The 21379-nt window shown below is 43.9% G+C and overlaps 1 protein-coding gene and 1 non-coding gene across 2 annotated transcripts in view; one reads left to right on the top strand and one right to left on the bottom strand.

Moving 5' to 3' along the window:
• RBFOX2 (RNA binding fox-1 homolog 2) overlaps positions 1-21379 on the top strand; it is a 320956-nt gene that overhangs the window by 99748 nt on the left and 199829 nt on the right. The gene's annotated exons all lie outside the window — the stretch shown is intronic.
• Positions 8881-9018, bottom strand: LOC119937376. Its single transcript, XR_005454050.1, has one exon. It is a non-coding gene; the product is annotated as a small nucleolar RNA SNORA7 (small nucleolar RNA).

Raw genomic sequence — 21379 nt, 5'->3', positions numbered from 1 at the left:
TGTACACAAATGCTGTGGGGCTGGGAGTAGGGGAAGAACAAAGGGAGCAAGTCCATAGGGAGAGGGAGAAGAGGAAAGGGGAAGCTTAGGGAAGGCCTCTTGGAGGAGATGTGCCTTTGGTGAGGCTTTTAAGGACAGCAGCGCAGCCATTGACCGGAGTCTATCACAGAGGCTCCAGTCAGGGAGACCAGGGTGACTGGGGCTGTTAGTAATAGTAGTAGTAGTAGTAATAATAATAAGAATGGCATTTATTAAGTGCTTACAAGCACTGGGATAGATGCAAGATAATTAGGTCGGACTCAGTCCCTGCCCCACATAATAATAATAATAATAATAATAATAATAATAATAATAATAATAATAATAATGACATTTATTAAGTGCTTACAATATGCAAAGCACTGTTCGAAGCAGCGTGGCTCAGTGGGAAGAGCCTGGGCTTTGGAGTCAGAGGTCATGGGTTTGAATCCCGGCTCTGCCAAGTGTCAGCTGTGTGACTATATGTTGTGACTATATGCTGCCAACTTGTACTTCCCAAGCGCTTAGTACAGTGCTCTGCACACAGTAAGCGCGCAATAAATACGATTGATTGATTGATTGATGGGTCTTACAGCCTTAATCCCCATTTTACAGACGAGGTAACCGAGGCCCAGAGAAGTGAAGTGACTTGCCCTAGGTCACGCAGTAGACAAGTGGCGAAGTTAGGATTAGAACCCAGATCCTCTGACTCCCAAGCCTGGGCACTTTCCGCAGACTAAAGCCCCCCTTTTCTTCTGCTCCCCCCACCCTGCTTTGCCCCGACTTGCTTCCTTTGCTCTGGCTCAGTGGAAAGAGCCCGGGCTTTGGAGTCAGAGGTCATGGGTTTGAATCCCGGCTCTGCCAAGTGTCAGCGGTGTGACTTTGGGCAAGTCACTTCACTTCTCTGTGCCTCAGTTCCCTCATCTGTAAAAAATGGGGATTAAGACTGGGAGCCCTCCGTGGGACAACCTGATCACCTTGTAACCTCTCCAGCACTTAGAACAGTGCTTTGCACATAGTAAATGCTTAATAAATGCAATTATTATTATTATTATCATCCCACTCCCCACCCCACAGCACTTGTGTATATGTGTGCATATTTATAATTCTACATATTTATATTAATGATGTGTATATATCTATAATTCTATTTATTTTGAGGCACGTTTAGTCGTTTTGATGCCTGCCTCCCCCTTCTAGATTGTGAGCCCGATGTGGGCAGGGATTGTCTCTATTTGTTGCCGAATTGTACTTCCCAAATGCTTAGTCCAGTGCTCTGCACACAGTAAGCGCTCAGTAAATACTACTGAATGAATGAACTAGGCCATGCAGCTTCTCTCTCTACCCTGGTTTGAATCCCCAGGATCTACCTTGAACTGAATTGATCTCCAAAGCTGGTCACATAAGTTTTCAGTTGCATATCCTAGTTCAGCTCCCATTATCTCCTAATTCCTCACTCGCAGTCCTAGTCTTGAGGCGCAGGGCATTTTCTTATTCAGCTTCAGTCGAACTCCACGCCTGAAGCAAATTTGATTGATTTTTCAGCAGCGTCTTCTCTTCCGGTAGTGGAGTTGTTGGAGAGGGAGGGACTTCTACATACTCAGTGAGGGAGTGTCTCTCTCTTCAATCCTCTCGTTCTTTTCCCACCCTCTCTCTCCTTTTCTTTCTTGCCCTTTCCCCCCTTCCTTGCTCTCTCTTCTCTCTGTCTCTCATCTCCTCTTCTTCGTTTTTTTCCCTCTCACCTCTCTGCCCTCCCTCCCTCCCTTTGTATGGTCTTTGAGATGAAGTGTTGCATACATTCCCCCTCATCCCCCTCACTTTACCTCCTTCCCTTCCCCACAGCACCTGTATATATGTATATATGTTTGTACATATTTATTACTCTATTTATTTTACTTGTACATATCTATTCTATTTCTTTTATTTTGTTAGTATGTTTGGTTTTGTTCTCTGTCTCCCCCTTTTAGACTGTGAGCCCACTGTTGGGTAGGGACTGTCTCTATATGTTGCCAACTTGGACTTCCCAAGTGCTTAGTACAGTGCTCTGCACACAGTAAGTGCTCAATAAATATGATTGATTGATTGATTGAAGGTCACCCTCTCCCACCCCCTTGCCTATCCCAGGAAAAAGGGAAGAGTCAGATAAAGATAAAGGAGAGATAAAGATTATGTTGCCAATTTGTACTTCCCAAGCGCTTAGTACAGTGCTCTGCACATAGTAAGCGCTCAATAAATACGATTGATGATGATGATGATAAAGAAAAGAGGGGATCATTCCAGGCTGGTTAGACAGGCACTTCTTGGATTCTGCTCCGGGGGCAAATCCAGCCGGGATTGAAGGGCATCGACTCTCACTGACTCATTTAGATGGCAGCGTCCTGGATTAGTAGTGACTCAGTTGGCCTTCTCAGTGGATTTGGCAAGGCGGAGGGTTTCTGGCTTCAACCCGCTCTTCTCCCTGGATCCCCTCTCTTTGCCTGGGTTAATAAGCTCTCCCAAGGAGGGCAGAGTCCAGTGCATTGCACACACGAAGTGCTCAATAAATACCTCTGATTGATTGATTTTCAGTGGATTTGTCAAGGTGGAGGGTTTCTGGGTTCAAACTGCTCTCCTCCCTGGAGCTCCGCTCTTGCCCTCTCGGCAATGAGCTTCCAGCGTTTGGAGCAGAGGCCCTGGATGCCCATTTTTTATTTCTTTTTCATTTTTATGGTATTTAATAACAATAATAATGATGGTATTTGTTAAGCGCTTACTATGTGCAAAGCACTGTTCGAAGCGCTGGGGAGGTTACAAGGTGATCAGGTTGTCCCACAGGGGGCTCACAGTCTTCATCCCCATTTTCCAGATCATCATCAATCGTATTTATTGAGCGCTTACTATGTGCAGAGCACTGTACTAAGCGCTTGGGAAGTACAAATTGGCAACATATAGAGACAGTCCCTACCCAACAGTGGGCTCACAGTCTAAAAGGGGGAGACAGAGAACAAAACCAAACCTACTAACAAAATAAAATAAATAGAATAGCTATGTACAAGTAAAATAAATAAATAAATAGAGTAATAAATATGTACAAACATATATGCATATATACAGGTGCTGTGGGGAAGGGAAGGAGGTAAGATGGGGGGGATGGAGAGGGGGAACTGAGGTAACTGAGGCACAGAGAAGTTGTGACCTGCCCAGAGTCACACAGCTGACTGTTGGCGGAGCAGGGATTTGAACCCATGACCTCTGACTCCAAAGCCCGGGCTCTTTCCACTGAGCCACGATTTAAGTGCTTACTGTGTGTCAAGCATTCGTTCATTTGGTCATATTTATTGAGCGCTTACTGTATGCAGAGCACTGTACCAAGCACTTGGGAGCGTCCAGTATAACAATAAACAGACACATTTCCTGCCCACAAAATCCGAGCAGGTGCCAGTGCTGTTTTGTACCAGTGGGGAGTGGGTCACCCTTGTCCCCTCCCTCCTTGCCAGAAGCAGCGTGGCTCAGGGGAAAAAGCTCGCATCGAACTTACAGTGTACAGGGGGAGACAGACATTAATATCAATAAATAAATTACAGATACGGACATGTGTCGTGGAGCCGGAAGCACTGTTCTAAGCGCTGGGATCAGTAAATGCTCAATAAATACCACGGATTGATTGAGTCTTTTAGACTGTGAGCCCCACTGTTGGGTAGGGACTGTCTCTATATGTTGCCAAATTGTACTTTCCAAGCGCTTAGTACAGTGCTCTGTACACAGTAAGCGCTCACTAAATACAATTGAATGAATGAATACTCTCCCAAGTGCTTAGTACAGGGCTCTGTACACAGTAAATGCTCAATAAATACCACTGATTGATTGAGTCTTTTAGACTGTGAGCCCACTGTTGGGTAGGGACTGTCTCTATATGTTGCCAATTTGTACTTCCCAAGCGCGTAGTACAGTGCTCTGCACATAGTAAGCGCTCAATAAATATGATTGATTGATTGATTGATTCAAGTGAGCTCCCTATCCCCCATGGAGCTCACAGTCCAAGTAGGAGGGAGAACAGGTATTGAATCCCCATTTTTCAGTCGAGGCAACCGAGGCACAGGAAAGTGAAGCGACTCGCCCAGGGTCACACAGCAGGCAAGTGGCGGGGCTAGGATTAGAACCCAGGTCCTCTCGTTCCGCCGGGACCACACTGCTTCCCCCACAAAATACGACCCCGAAAGATGGAATCGGCTTTTGCAGTGCGCGTTAATCACTCGCCATTTGTGTGTTTTGTGAGAGATGGGTAATTAGCGTTGAAGGGCTCTCTTTTTAATGAAAGTCGGAGATAATAATAATAATGATGGCATTTATTAAGGGCTTACTATGTGCAAAGCACTGTCCTAAGCGCTGAGCACTGTTCTAAGCGCTGAGCACTGTTCTAAGGAGATCAGGGTCCCCTGGGCCTGGTGGCGAAAGAAAAAAGAATCGGCCGACAGATTCAGTGAAAAACCCGAGCAGGTGCCAGTGCTGTTATGTACCAGTGGGAAGTGGGTCACCCTCGTCCCCTCCCTCCTTGCCAGAAGCAGCATGGCTCAGGGGAAATAATAATGATAATAATAATAATAATAATAATAATAATAATAATGGCATTTATTAAGCGCTTACTGTGTGCAAAGCACTGTTCTAAGCACTGGGGAGGTTACAAGGTGATCAGGTTGTCCCATGGGGGGCTCACAGTCTTAATTAATCCCCATTTTACAGATGAGGTAACTGAGGCCCATATAAGTTAAGTGACTTGCCCAAAGTCACCCAGCTGACAAGTGGCGGAGCTGGGATTTGAACCCCTGACCTCTGACTCCAAAGCCTGGGCTCTTTCCACTGAGCCACGCTGCGGGCTTTGGAGTCAGAGGTCATGGGTTCAAATCCCGGCCCCGCCGCTTGTCAGCTGGGTGACTTTGGGCAAGTCACTTCACTTCTCTGAGCCTCAGTTCCCTCATCTGTAAAATGGGGATTAAGACTGTGAGCCCCCCCGTGGGACAGCCTGGTCACCTTGTGGCCTCCCCAGTGCTTGGACCAGTGCTTTGCACATAGTAGGTGCTTAATAAATGCCATCATTATTATTATTATTATTCTCCGGGCCCTGCCTCTGGAAAATGGGGATGACAACTGTGAGCCCCATGTGGGACAAGGGCTTTGTCCAACCCAATTTGTTTGTATCCGTCCCCGCGCTTATTGCAGTGCCTGGCGCAGAGTAAGCGCTTAACAAATACCATGATTGTTGTTATTAGCAAGGTAGGGATGCAGGGAAGCACTTAGTACAGTGCTCTGCACACAGTATGTACTCAATAAATATGATTGATTGATGGGTGTGGGTGTGAAGGGCCCCCTCCCCTTCCCCCCATCCTACCTCCTTCCCCTCCCCACCGCACCTGTATATATGTTTGTGCGTATTTATTACTCTATTTTACGTGTACATATTTACTATTCTATTTATTTTATTTTGTTAATATGGTTTGTTGTCTGTCTCCCCCTTCTAGACTGTGAGCCCGTTGTTGGGTAGGGACCGTCTCTATAGGTTGCCAACTTGTACTTCCCAAGCGCTTAGTACAGTGCCCTGCACACCTCCTTCCCCTCCCCGTAGCACCTGTATATATATTTCTACAGCTTTATTACTCTATTTATTTTGCTTGTACATATTTCCTATTCTATTTATTTTGTTGTCAGAGGTCGTGGGTTCAAATGCCGGCTCTGCCAACTGTCAGCTGTGTGACTTTGGGCAAGTTACTTAACTTCTCTGAGCCTCAGTTCCCTCATCTGTACAATGCGGATTAAGACCGTGAGCCCCACATGGGACAATCTGATCACCTTGTAACCTCCCCAGTGCTTAGAACAGTGCTTTGCACATAGTAAGCGCTTAATAAATGCCATCATCATCATTATTATTATTATTATTATTATCGAACTTTATTTCTATTTATTCTGACAACTTGACACCAGTCCACATGTTTGTTTTGTTGTCTGTCTCCCCCTTCTAGACTGTGAGTTCGTTGTTGGGTAGGGACCGTCTCTATATGTTGCCAACTTGTTCTTCCCAAGTGCTTAGTACAGTGCTCTGCACACAGTAAGCGCTCAATAAATGCGATTGAATGAATGAATGAATATAATTAAATGTATTTGTTTAGTAAATAACCAGGTGGACAAGCTGCCCCTTGTTGCTCCGAGCTATTGACGTGGCAACGGAAGGTGGTGGAGCTTCCAAAGACATTTCCCTCCTCGTCCCTTCCAAAGCCTCTGGCACCCGTTCCCGTCGGCCCGCTCTCGTTGCTAGGTTTTATTTTCCTCCTTCTCCCGAGGGTGCACAAATCCCTTCAGGGCTCATCGCTTTGTGCCCGGGATTGAACAAGGAAGGGGTTCTCCTTTAGTTGCTTCTCTCCCTCCCTGCCCTTGGCCGTTCTCATCCTCGAGACCGTACGCTCTTAACGTGTCGACACACTCCGTTGGGTTGTACTCTCCCAAGCGCTTAGCACAGTGCTCTACACAGAGGAAGCTCTCAGTAAACACGATTGATTGGTGTTGGTTTCGGATGTCCCATCCCCTCTCCATCTGCTGAACACACGTTTTATTAAAATGGTATCTGTTAATAATAATAATGTGGGTATTTGTTAAGCGCTTACTACGTGCCAAGCACTGTTCTAAGCGCTGGGGTAGATACAAGGTGATCAGGTTGTCCCACGTGGGGCTCACAAGCATTTACTATGTGCCGGGCATCGTACTGAGCGCTGGTATAGATACCAGCTAACCAGGTTGGACACAGTCCATGTCCCACATGAGGCTTGCAGTCTTATTCATTCATTCAGTCGTATTTATTGAGCGCTTACTGTGTGCAGAGCACTGGACTGAGTGCCTGGGAAGTACAAGTTGGCAACATATAGAGGCGGTCCCTACCCAACAACGGGCTCACAGTCTAGAAGGGGGAGAAAGACAACAAAACAAAACATGTGGACAGGTGTCAAGTCACCAGAATAAATAAAAGTAAAGCTAGATATGCATCATTTATTTATTTATTTTACTTGGACATATCTATTCTATTTATTTTATTTTGTTAGTATGTTTGGTTTTGTTCTCCGTCTCCCCCTTTTAGACTGTGAGCCCACTGTTGGGTAGGGACTGTCTCTATATGTTACCAAGTTGTACTTCCCAAGCACTTAGTACAGTGCTCCGCACACAGTAAGCGCTCAATAAATACGATTGATTGATTGATTGATCATTAACAAATTCCCATTTTATAGAAGCACAAAGAAATGCAGTGATTTACCCAAAGTCACCCAGCATGCCAGTTGCAGAGTCGGGATTAGAACCCAGGTCCTCGGATTCCCAGGCCCGTGCCCTTTCCTCTAGGCCACACCGCTCACCTTTTGGGAGAACCTCCCTTCCTTGGCAGAGAAACTAGCTCTTTGGGCTTGAAGCCACTTATCAATTATCCTGGTCACATCTTGGCTAATGGGGACACCTTTCAGAGCCCATTAGCATCACTGTGTAATCAGACCAGGACAGAAGGAACAGTTGCTCCTTCTCCTCCCCCATGTTACACTTGTAAATTCCCAGAGAAAACTTCATTAGGAGAGTTAAGATTGAAACTCAATTGCCTTCAATAAAATAATTAAACCCTTAGCACGAAGAAGTCAGATTTGCAGGCAGCTTCTCCTAGCTACCTGGAAAGAGATTATTTTAGGGCCACAGGGACAAAAAGAAGGCACGAAGCCACCTTTCCAAATAGGTTCAGAAAATCAGAAGGAGCAGTACTGGAAAGGGCTAAGAGTCGATGAGAAACAGCATGGTCTAGTGGAAAGAGTGAGGACTCATCATCATCATCAATCGTATTTATTGAGCGCTTACTGTGTGCAGAGCACTGTACTAAGCGCTTTGGAAGTACAAATTGGCAACATATAGAGACAGTCCCTACCCAACAGTGGGCTCACAGTCTAAAAGGGGGAGACAGAGAACAAAACCAAACATACTAACAAAATAAAATAAATAGAATAGATATGTACAAGTAAAATAAATAAATAGATAGAGTAATAAAACTCGGGTTCTAATCCCAGCTCTGCTGCTCTCCTGCCCTGAGACCTTGGGGAAGTCATTTCACTTCTCTGTATATCAGGTTCCTCACCTGTTCAGTGGGGATTCAATACCTGTTTCTGGCTCCCTCACTGATTTGTTGTGTGACCTTGCACAAGCTAGAAAATCTTTCCGAGCCTCTCTGACTCCATCTGCAAAATGGGGATAGTACTCATTGCCGGAGAGATGTATTTATTTATATTGATGCCGTTGATGCCTGTCTATTTGTTTTGTTGTCTGTCTCCTCCCTTCTAGACTGTGAGCCTCTTGGTGGGTAGGGGTTGTCTGTATTTGTTGTTGGATTGTAGTTTCCAAGCACTTTAGTACGGTGCTCTGCACACAATAAGTGCTCAATAAATACGATTGAATGAATGAATGAATGAATGTTTTCCTTCCCCTTTGGACTGTGAGTCCCGTTCGGGACAGGGACTGTGTCTGAACAGCTTATATTCTATCTACCCTAGTGCTTGGCACATAGTAAGTGCTTAGCAAATGCCATTATTAGTTGTAGTAGTAGTGTGAGTTATAGTAGATCAGAGATCATAACTGTATTATCGCATCATTTTGTCTTATGCCATCAAGTTGTCTCCAAGTCATAGTGGCACCTATGGACACATCTCTCCCAGAACGCCCCACCTTCTTCTACAGTCGCTCTGGTAGTGTATCCACAGAGTTTTCTTCATAAAAATACGGAAGTGGTTTACCATTGCCTTCTTCTGCACAAAAAAATAGTCTCCACCTTTGATTCTCTCCCATTCCTCTGCTGCCCAGCACAGGTGAGTTTTGACGTGTAGCAGATTGTCTTCCATTCACTAGCCACTGCCCAAGCTAAGAGTGGAATAGGTAGGCCTCTGCTTGACTTTCCCTTCCCTAGCTGAGACTTGTAGAGTACTGGAAACTCTCCAAATGCAATCCTGAGAGTGGCTGCATCATTTAGGTCATTAATAAAAAGGATAAAGAGTGTGGGACTCAGGATTGACCCCTGTAGAAGCTCCTTAGATAATAATGATAAATTGATAATGATAATAATAATAATAATTGTGGTATTTGCTAAGCGAAGTACTGTACTGTACAGAAGCAGCGTGACTGTGGAAAGAGCATGAGCCTTGGAGTTAGAGGTCATGGGTTCAAATCCCAGCTCCTCCAGCTGTCAGCTGTGTGACTTTGGACAAGTCACTTAACTTTTCCTTACTTCCCTCATCTGTAAAATGGGGATAAAATGGGGTAAAATGTGGGACAACCTGATCACCTTGTAACCTCCCCAGTGCTTAGAACAGTGCTTTGCACATAGTAAGCGCTTAACAAATGCCATTACTATCATTACTATTATTATTATTATTATTATTATTACTGAGGGCTGGGCCCAGTAAGTTAATAAGGTCAGTCATCCATCCTTGTCCCACTTGGGGCTCCCAGTCTTAAGGAGGGAGAACCAGTAATCAATTCCCATTTTACAGATGAGGAAACTGAGACCCAGAGAAGTTAGTGACTTGCACAAGGTCATCATCATCATCAGTCGTATTTATTGAGCACTTACTGTGTGCAGAGCACTGTACTAAGCGCTTGGGAAGTACAAATTGGCAACATATAGAGACAGCCCCTACCCAACAGTGGGCTCACAGTCTAAAAGGGGGAGACAAAACCAAACATACTAACAAAATAAAATAAATAGAATAGATGTGTACAAGCAAAATAAATAAATAAATAGAGTAATAAATATGTACAAACATATATACACCCAGCAGGCAAATGGCAGAGCCAAGATTAGAACCCAGGTCTTCTGATTCTCGGGCCTTTGGCACTAGGCCACATAGCTTCATCATCATCATCAATCGTATTTATTGAGCGCTTACTATGTGCAGAGCACTGTACTAAGCGCTTGGAAAGTACAAATTGGCAACATATAGAGACAGTCCCTACCCAACAGTGGGCTCACAGTCTAAAAGGGGGAGACGGAGAACAAAACCAAACATACTAACAAAATAAAATAAATAGGATAGATATGTACAAGTAAAATAAATAAATAGAGTAATAAATATGTACAACCTACATATGTACATAAGCTACAATATGTAGCTTATGCTTTATACACTCCCTTCCCGATGTTTGACACCGAACAACTCTTTTGAGAACAACTCTCAAAACCAAATACCCACAGTAATCTGATTCAACCGTATTATCCTGGTTCCTTGATTACTTTGTTCTTTAGGGCTAAGTCAAAAGCCTTACTGAAGTCAAAGAGTTTTATTCTATCATTTGCTTCTTTCCGCACCCCCCTGCCAACACCCCGCTTTCCCCAAATCTACCGGGCTTGTCATTCTGACAGAGAAGGAAATTAGTTTGACAGGATTTATTCTTCGCAGAGCCATGTTGAATTTTACCTTGAACTTGTGTGATCTTCTGGATTGCTTGCAAATTGATTTTCGACGATCTGTTCCGGTATTTTTCTAGGCAAGGGAGGTAAATTGATGGGTCTATGATTTCCAGAGTTTTTCTTTTCCTCGTTTGAAAAGATTGGCATCGCATTTGCCCTTTTCCAATATTCAGACACCTCCTAACCTTCCGTGGGCTCTTGAAGATAATTGCTAATGGCTCGATGATGATTTCGGCCTAATTCCCTAAATTCCTTTTGACCTTAGCAGGGACGTCACTGAGACCTGCAGATTCGAACCGGCCTTTCCCACTATTTCCAGGATTAAAATGGGGATGCATCCAGGGGCCGTCAATATTATTTTGTTGAAGAACAATATCTGGGTTGAATTTGCAGTTTTTAACATTATCTTGTTAAATCAGTCAATTTATGGAATTTACTGAGTACTTACTGTGTGGTATAATTAATAGTAATAGTTATAATAATAATTGTGGTATTTGTTAAGCACTAAATATGGTACAAGGTAATCAGGTTGGATACAATCCCTGTCCCACAGAGGATTCACAGACTTAATCCCCACTTTATAGATGAGGTAACTGAGGCACAGAGAAGTTAAGTGACGTGCCCAAGTTCACTCAGCAGACGTGTTGCAGAGGCAGGATTAGAACCCATGTCCTCAGATTCCTAGGCATGTGCTCTTTCCACTAGACAATGACTGTATTTTCTGCCCATAAGGAGTTTCTTGTTCTCTCTCTTTCTCTCTATCTCTTCTTTCCCTCCCCACCTCTTCCTGTGTTTCTTTAGAAAACAAGAATATCCATTTTTTTTTTCCTGAGTTCCAAAAGGACAGACATTAAACCCATTTGGGGGTGTTCTGCAGGGTTGAAGAGAAATCATTGCTTGGGGAAGCAGTGTGGCCTAATGGAAAGTGATGGACCTGTGAGTGAGAGGACCTGAGTTCTAATCCTCCTCTGCCACTTGTCTGTTGCGTGACTTTGAGCAAGTTGCATCATTTCTCTGTGCCTCAGTTCCCTCAACTGTAAAATGGGGATCCAGAATGATAATAATAATAACGATGGCATTTATTAAGCGCTTACTATGTGCAAAGCACTGTTCTAAGGGCTGGGGAGGTTACAAGGTGATCAGGTTGTCCCACGGGGGGCTTACAGTCTTAATCCCCATTTTACAGATGAGGGAACTGAGGCGCAGAGAAATTAAGTGACTTGCCGAAAGTCACACAGCTGACAATTGGCGGAGCCAGGATTTGAACCCATGACCTCTGACTCCAAAGCCCGGGCTCTTTCCACTGAGCCACGGTGCTTCTCTATTGCTATCCTTCCTACTTAAACTGTGACAGGGACTGTGTCCAACCTGATTAACTCGTATCTGCCACCCCAGCGCTTAGAACCATTCAGATTTGGGCGGGGGGAGGTAGTCAACTTGTACTTCCCAAGCGCTTAGTACAGTGCTCTGCACACAGTAAGCACTCAATAAATATGATTGAATGAATGAATGAGTGAATAGGGACAGACTGCATCGATATTTCAGCTTCCCTGATCTGTTTTACAGCTTAAAATACACTTCTTCCTACCAGAGCACGTTTTCACTGCTCATTTCAGGTAGACCAGAATAGTGAAATTGGGAGATATTTGTCCAGTCGCACACATCTGTCTGGATAGAGTGTGACACGGTGGTAGAAGAGACTTTTTTTGTGTGCATGTATGTAACGTGTTGATCCATGGGGTGTGAACTACAGCCTACATTTTCCTTATTGCCCCCTTGTTACAGGACCTAGAAACCTTTTTAAAAAATTAAAGGCTCGGGGTATTCCAGAGATCACCTCCTGCTCCTCTGTAGCCTCCAATAAGGTTCCAACGTTAAATATTCCATCTGGGTAAGCAATAATGTTTGAGCCCACTGTTGGGTAGGGACCGTCTCTATATGTTGCCAACTTGTACTTCCCAAGCGCTTAGTACAGTGCTGTGCACACAGTAAGCGCTCAATAAATGCGACTGAATGAATGAATGAATGAATGTGTGAAGCGAGGAAGCGGCATGGCTTAGTGGAAAGAGCACAGGCCTGGGAGTTGGAGGAACTGGGTTCTAATTTTGGCTTTGCCACCTGCTTACTGTGTGGCCTTGGGCAAGTCACTTAACTTCTCCAGGCTGTAGTTTCCTCTTGAGAATTCAGTACCTTTTCTCCCTCACCCTTTGATTCATTCATTCATTCATTCATTCAATCGTATTTATTGAGCGCTTACTCCCTCACCCTTTGATTCATTCACTCATTCAGCCGTATTTATTGAGCGCTTACTGTGTGCAGAGCACTGTACTAAGCGCTTGGGAAGTACAAGTTAGCAACATATAGAGATGGTCCCTACCCAGCAGCGGACTCACAGTCTAGATTGATTGTGAGCTCCGTCTAGGAAAAAGATTGTAAACTCACTGTACCAACTCTATTGTGCTTTTATAGTGTACTCTCCCAAGTGGTTAGTACAGTGCTCAATAAATGCGATTGATTATCTTGTAGCTACTCCAGCACTTTATACAGTGCTCGGCATACAGTAACTGCTCACATACTGTGTTTCTTTAGAAAACAAGAGTATCCATTTTTTTTCCTGAGTTCCACCATGCAGAAATGACCAATCTATTTGAAACTTTCTTTCTCTGCAAAGAAGATAAGGCAGAGGAGGATATTTTCTTTCTTGTTGGCAGTTTTTTAGGAAAACATTGGTCTAAAAGCTTCATGATGAAAGAAATACCGGCCACCAAAAAAGTTAGAGCTTCAACAGGGCTTCCAATTCAAAGCCATGCTTCAACCTAAGTATGTATTCCCTGATAATGTCTATAAATAGGCTTTTATCTTCCTCTGTAGATGATCCCCCCCTCATGCTTGTAGCTTCCCATTGGCAGGACAAGTAGAGCTCGTGTAAATAGTTCAGTTCCAGTAATGAGGCATTTTTTTTTAACTTGTTAAAATGGAGTCTTTTACTGTGCTGTGCTTTGTCTTTGTAGAGAGTGTTGGCATCGAATTGAGACAGTAGGTCAAACCTGTCAAATCTAAATGACCTTCCCAGAGGCAAAGGGCAGCAGAATTTGGGAATCCAGACATTCCAGAGGCTGTTTATCCCCTGGGATTTATCCCTTGAATTTGGATCCCTAAATTATCTGTCCAATAAGATGAAACTGGGGGGGAAGAAAGAATCAAAGTAGTCCCAATTTAGTTGCAGCCTTCAGTAGCACCTGATCTTTTTTATGGTACTTGTAAAACACGTACTGTATGCCTGACCCTCTAATAATATAATAATTACGGTATTATGGTATTTGTTAAGCTCTTACTCGGTACCAAGCACTGTTCTAAGCTCTGGTGTAGATACAAGGTAATCTGGTTGTCCCATGTGGGGCTCTCAGTCTTAATCCCCATTTTACAAGTGTGGTAACTGAGGCACAGAGAAGTTAAGGCTTGCCCAAGGTCACACAGGGGACAAGTGGCGGAGCAGGGATTAGAACCCATGTCCTCTGACTCCCAAGCCTGTGCTCTCTCCACTAAGCCACACTGCTTCCTGGTGTTGAAGTGCTTACTATGTGCCAAGCGCTGTTCTAAGCACTGGGGTAATCAAGTTGGACACAGTCCTTGTCCCTCATGGGATTCACAGTTTGATCCCCATTTTACAGATGAGGTAACTGAGGCCCAGAGAAGTGAAGCGACTTATTATTATGGTATTTGTTAAGCGCTTACTATACGCCACCCACTCTGTTCTAAGCTCTGGGGTAAATATAAGTTAATCAGGGTGGACACAGTTCCTGTCCCACATGAGACTCTTATCCCTATTTTCCAGATGAGGCCCAGAGAAGTGAAGTGACTTGTCCCAGGTTACACAGCAGACAAGTGACGGAGCCAGGATTAGAACCCCACCTGTATATATATTTGTACAGATTTATTACTCTATTTTACTTGTACATATTTACTATTCTATTTATTTTATTTTGTTAATATGTTTTGTTGTCTGTCTCCCCCTTCTAGACTGTGAGCCCGCTGTTGGGTAGGGACCGTCACTATATGTTGCCAACTTGGACTTCCCAAGCGCTTAGTACAGTGCTCTGCACACAGTAAGCGCTCAATAAATACGATTGATTGATTGATTGATTGATTGACTCCTAGGCCTGGGCTGTAACCATTAGGTCACGCAGCTTCCCAGTGTGCTTCCCACTGCTAGTTGGGAAAGGCCATACGGAACCAAGCTCTAATACGTTTCTTGTGCAAATTATTTAGCTCTGTATTCTGTCTTTTGGGGACAAAGCCCACCAGCTGACTAGGGGTGTTTCCAACGCTCCCGTTACCACAGGGCAAAAGACACACAATGAAAGAAACGGCATGATAAAGCAAAAACTAATCTTCTCGTTTGGTCCTTACACCACCTCTGTGAGGTAGAGGGTGATGGCCATTATTCCCAATTTTCGTATGTGAAAAAGGAGGTTCAGAATTTAGGTGACTTGTCCAAGGTCATGCGTTATTATTATTGTGGTACTTGTTAAGCATTTATTTTGTGTCAAGCATTGTAATGAGCGCTGGGGTAAATACAAGTTAATCAGGTTGGACAACTGTAAAATGGGAGTGTAAGCGCTCAATAAATACGATTGATTGATTGATTGATTGACTCCTAGGCCTGGGCTGTAACCATTAGGTCACGCAGCTTCCCAGTATGCTTCCCACTGCTAGTTGGGAAAGGCCATACGGAACCAAGCTCTAATACGTTCCTTGTGCAAATTATTTAGCTCTGGATTCTGTCTTTGGGGGACAAAGCCCACCAGCTGACTAGGGGTGTTTCCAACACTCCCGTTACCACAGGGCAAAAGACACACAATGAAAGAAATGGCATGATAAAGCAAAAACTAATCTTCTCGTTTGGTCCTTACACCACCTCTGTGAGGTAGGGGGTGATGGCTATTATTCCCAATTTTCGTTTGTGAAAAAGGAGGTTCAGAATTTAGGTGACTTGTCCGAGGTCATGCGTTATTATTATTGTGGTACTTGTTAAGCATTTATTTTGTGTCAAGCATTGTAATGAGCGCTGGGGTAAATACAAGTTAATCAGGTTGGACAACTGTAAAATGGGGGTGTAAGCGCTCAATAAATACGATTGATTGATTGATTGATTGATTGACTGCTAGGCCTGGGCTGTAACCATTAGGTCAAGCAGCTTCCCAGTGTGCTTCCCACTGCTAGTTGGGAAAGGCCATACGGAACCAAGCTCTAATACGTTCCTTGTGCAGATTATTTAGCTCTGGGTTCTGTCTTTTGGGGACAAAGCCCACCAGCTGACTAGGGGTAAGCACTTAACACATACAGTAAAAAAAAGTAAGCTCCCAGGCCACCCTCGGCTTGTGTCTGACTGTCGGGTAATAACCGACCCTCCCGGCATCTTCTTTTCCTGTGACTGTATCTGAAATCTGTTCAGGAGGATACGTTCATTCCAGAATCCTGTTAGAAAGCCTTGGAAGCCCAATACCCCGGGCAAAAAGTAAAATTGAGTCTCTGCAGTGGGAAGTGTGCAGAAACAGGAGGAGAATGATGATATGTATATATAGTGTCTTTCTCTCGTTAATGGTTTAGTGTTCACATTTCTGCTGATGAGTCAGTACCTTTATTCTCTTCTCACCCTGTGATCTTTACTTTCTCTGTCTTTTTCCCCCCCTTTCTCTCCCCAGGGAAAAGAGGTTCTTGGATGTGAAATATTTATCCAAGGCTCTGTGGCCTCCTATCACAATTAAATTGAGGATAATGTGGGCATTTAGATGGGCATGTTGCATCATCTCTGCATTTAGTAATCACCCCACCCTCAGCCTCACTGCACTTAAGTATATATCCGGGCCCAGGCTGAGGTTGACCAGCCAGTCAGTGGTATTTGAGTGTTTACTAGGTGTAGAGCACTGTACTGAGTGCTTGGGAGAGTACAGTATGTAGATATGTATGTATCTTTCCTCTCCTCCTCCCCATCCCCCCCTGCTCTACCTCCTTCCCCTCCCCACAGCACCTGTATATATGTTTGTACAGATTTATTACTCTATTTTACTTGTACATATTTACTATTCTACTTATTGTGTTAATGATGTGCATCTAGCTTTATTTCTGTTTATTCTGATGACTTGACACCTGCCCACATGTTTTGTTTTGTTGTGTCTCCCCCTTCTAGACTGTGAGCACGTTGTTGGGAAGGGACTGTCTCTATAGGTTGCCGACTTGTACTTCCCAAGCGCTTAGTACAGTGCTCTGCACACAGTAAGTGCTCAATAAATACGATTGAATGAATGAATAAAACCGTAGTCTGTTTATTCAGATTACTGTCTGTCTACCCCTATAGACTGTAAGCTCACTGTGGACAAGGAACTTGTCTACCAACTATGAAGAGTATGTACTCTCCCAAGCACTTAGTATAGTGCTCGGCACCCAGTAAGCACTTAATCGTGATCATTATTGTATTTAAGGGCTTACTTAATTGTTCTAAGTGCTGGGGTAGATACAAGTTCATCAGGTTGGACACAGTCCCTGTCCCACTTGGGGCTCACCTTCTAAATAAATACCACTGATTGATTTACGAGTGTGTCTCTTAAAATGGTTTCTCTATAAAAGAAATGCTAAGCATTCCTTTCCCTTTGCCCCCAAAGTGAAATTCAGAGTACTTTCAGTGTAGGTTTTCATTTGTCTGGGATCGTTGAGCTGTAGTATAGCTTGAAAGAAAGCTCTAGACGAGATGTTATCTCACGCCCCCACCCCGATTCCAGCCCCCAAATCTTTGGGTCATTTAATAGAATGTACCATTTCATTCATTCATTCAATCATATTTATTGACCGCTTACTGTGTGCAGGGCACTGTACTAAGCGCTTTGGCATGAGAGTCTTCATTGCCTCTTCTCCCGCTCCCTTCTGTGTCTCTCTTGCACTTCGATTTGCAGACTTTATTCCCCACCTCCATCTAATAATTCCCCCCCCCCCCACCTTCTAATAATTGAACAAGTATTATTCTCCTTCAATGTTTCGGTTTCTGTTATATTTTAAATATTTTTACTTATAGTACCTGATCGACAGCCTTAATGTGACAGGGTTTTTGGTGAGTTGACGGAGTGTGTTTTTAGTGAATGTCTTTTAAGTGTAAATGTGGTATGCTCTTGTTCAGTCTGTGCATATTTAAGATTTATAACCCCAGTTAATCTCGGGTCTTCTCGCTATCACCAGTGAAGCCAACACATTCTAACTCTGTTTATAGAACTGTCACACAACATATACTGCCAGAAAATTTCTTAAATGTAAGTTTGACCTTCACCAGCAAGAGAAAAAGATGGTAAAGTGTTCCTCCATTTGATTTTTCAGCAGAGAACAATTTGTGCGTAATGGTGGAAGTTTAGTGTGGATGCCATGTTGAACTTCTGTGTGCTTTAACTTTCAAATTGCAAAAAAGAAGGTTTTTCAAGCGCTATTTAAACAAAAAGAAACCACTGTCCTTAGAGCGTTAGATTTCTGAGGACGTCACCTATTCATTCATTCTATCGTATTTATTGAGCGCTTACTGTGTGCAGAGCACTGTACTAAGCGTTGGGGAAGTACAACTTGGCAACATATAGAGATGGTCCCTACCCAGCAGTGGGCTCCAATCAGTCAGTCAGTCAACGGTATTTATTGAGTGCTTATTGTGTACAGAGCACCATACTAAGCGCTAGCGAGAGAAGCAGCGTGGCTCAATAGAAAGAGCATGGGCTTTGGAGTCAGAGGTTGTGGGTTTAAATCCTGGCTCCGTCAACTGTCAGCTGTGTGACTTTGGACAAGTCACTTCACTTCTCTGTGCCTCAGTTACCTCATCTGTAAAATGGGGATTAAAACTGTGAGCCCCCCGTGGGGCAACCTGATCACCTTGTAACCTCTCCAACATTTAGAACAGTGCTTTGCACATAGCAAGCACTTAACAGATACTATTATTATTATTATTGTTATTATTATTGTTGTTGTTATTATTATTATTATTATTATTGTTATTATTATTACAGTAGAACAATAAACAGACGTGTTCCCTGCCCGTGACGAATTTACAAGTCTAGAGACGGGCTTACAGTCTAGGCGGTGCCGGGGGAGGTGGTTAGGCTGACCGAGAGTTGGGGGGAGTTAGGGGAATGCTAAGAGCATCCGACACTAGGGTTAGGGTGCTTGGAGCCTGCCGGGAACAGGGGTCCTCGATGCCGAGAGGGAGCGAAGTGGGATCCGAGAAGATGCGATGGCAGCTTTTATACTGAGTAGACACCCACCCAGCAGGCCTTCTCAGGCCTGCTTTGCACCTAGAAGTGAATAATAAATAAAATGGTATTGTTGAGTGCTTACTGTCTCTGCCACATGTCTGCTGTGTGACCTTGGTCAAGTCACTTAACTTCTCTGAGCCTCAGTGACCTCATCTGTAAAATAGGGATTAAGACTGTGAGCCCCACGTGGGACAACCTGATCACCTTGTATCTCCCCCAGCGCTTCGAACAGTGCTTTGCACATAGTAAGCGCTTAATAAATGCCATTATTATTATTATTATTATTACCAGGCAGTGTACCAAGCGCTGAGGTAGATACAAGCATAATCAATCAATCAGTCATATTTATTGAGTGCTTACTGTGTGCAGAGCCCTGTACTGAGCGCTTGGGAAGTCCAAGTTGGCAACATATAGAGACGGTCCCTACCCAGCAGTGGGCTCACAGTCTAGAAGGGGGAGACGAAGAGCAAAACAAAACATATTAACAAAATAAAATAAATAGAATAGATATGTACAAGTAAAATAAATAAAGTAATAAATATGTACAAACATATATACATATATGCAGGTGCTGTGGGGAAGGGAAGGAGGTGAGGCCGGGGGGATGGAGAAGGGGAGGAGGGGGACCCAGCCTGGACCCAGACTACGACCCACATGGTGCTCGTAGTTTTCATCCCCATTTTCCAGATGAGGTAACTGAAGCTCGGAGAAGTGAATTGACTTGCCCAAGATGACGCAGCTGACAAGTGGCGGAGCCGGAATTAGAACCCGGGTCCTTCTGATTTCCAGGCTCTATGGTATATCCACTGGGCCATGTTGCTGGTTCATGGGTTGATATCCAGTGCGGATAGAAATTATAGTAATCGCGGTACATGTTAGAACCCGGGTCCTTCTGATTTCCAGGCTGTATGGTATATCCACTGGGCCATGTTGCTGGTTCATGGGTTGATATCCAGTGCGGATAGAAATTATAGTATCGTGGTACATGTTAAGCGCTTACTATGTGCAAGGCACATAGAAGCCGCGTGGAAAGTGGATAGAGCATGAACTTGGGAGTTAAAAGGACCTGGGTTCTAATCCCAGCTCCATCATGTGTCGGTTTTGCGACCTTGGGCATTCATTCGATCGCATTTATTGAGCGCTTACTGTGTGCAGGGCACTGTACTAAGTGGGAAGTACAAGTGGGAAGTACAAGTTGGCAACCTATAGAGACGGTCCCTACCTAACAACGGGCTCAAGTCACTTCACTTCTCTGTGCCTCAGTTACCTCATCTGGAAAATGGGGATTAAGATTGTGAGCCCCCTATGGGACGTGGACTGATTACCTTGTATCTACTTCAGCAGTTAGAACAGTTCCTGGAGCCTAATAAGCACTTAACACATACAGTAAAAAAAGTAAGCTCCGGAGTAGATACAGGATCATCAAGTTGGACACCTTAAGGTGGCAAATTGAGACCGTATGAGGTAGATGGTCATTTCTAGCATGTTGCCACCCAATGTTGGGGCTTCAGTTTGTTTTGTTGGCAAGTATGAACTCTGACCCTGTAGCCTCTGTCACAAAGGCTACATTTATTAAGAGTGATATTACGTGGACATTTCTGGAGTGTCCGAGGAAGGCCCTGGAGTGAATAATGCCTCCTCTTCAACATTCTTTCACCCATTTCTGTCCATATCTGTCTTGACTGAATCAGTCTCTGTACCTGGATAGTAAATAATCTAAGAATTCCTAAGATGCCCCCTTTTCAGGTGCCTCTGAATTCAGAACAGAAAAGTGATTGTAAATCCCCATCTCTAAATACCGGCATGTCTCAAATGTGTTTTCTATAAGTTGAACAAATGAAAAGGTCTTCCTTTTTTTAAAAAACAAAACAAAAACAGGCCAGCTATCTCCACTCTTCTCCTTGGACCAATAAACCCTGCTTCTGGTGGCCAGTTCTCAGAATTATCGGCGAGATCATCTCATATTTCAAAGTTTTTAAGAAACGGTCCCTCCCCATGACTAGGTTTTCCTGGTATAGGCCTCTTCATATCCAGGCCTCCTTACTATCCAATTCCCCTCTCTGATTTCTGTTCCTTCCCCACAAACCTGTCTGCCCACATTTACACATACGCCCTCCTCCTTGGGCAAGTCACTTCCTTCTGTGTGCCTCAGTTATTTCAACTGTAAAATGGGGGTTTTACCTTTGATCCTCACTTGGGACACGGACTGTGTCCAACCTGATTAACTTGTATTTATCCCAGCGCTTATTACAATGCTTGACACAAAATAAATGTGTAACAAGTACCACAATAATAATAACGTACGACCTTGGACAAGTCACCTAAATTCTGAACCTCCTTTTTCACATATGAAAATTGGGAATAATAGCCATCACCCCCTACCTCACAGAGGTGGTGTAAGGACCAAACGAGAAGATTAGTTTTTGCTTTATCATGCCATTTCTTCCATTGTGTGTCTTTTGCCCATTTCCCCCCATCCTTTTTTAGAGTGGACCAAGAACCATGTCTGAACTATCTATCAGCCTTATACCCTTGTCCAGAAGTGAGCCCAGGGTTCTGCACAAAGTGAATGCATAACACATGCAGCAAAGAAACCCAAACATTAATTGGGAAGTAGCATGGCCCAGTG

This window comes from Tachyglossus aculeatus, chromosome 14 (assembly GCF_015852505.1).
Source record: "Tachyglossus aculeatus isolate mTacAcu1 chromosome 14, mTacAcu1.pri, whole genome shotgun sequence".
In the NCBI taxonomy this organism is placed as follows: Eukaryota; Metazoa; Chordata; class Mammalia; order Monotremata; family Tachyglossidae; genus Tachyglossus; species Tachyglossus aculeatus.
This window is presented reverse-complemented; position numbering and strand designations above follow the sequence as displayed.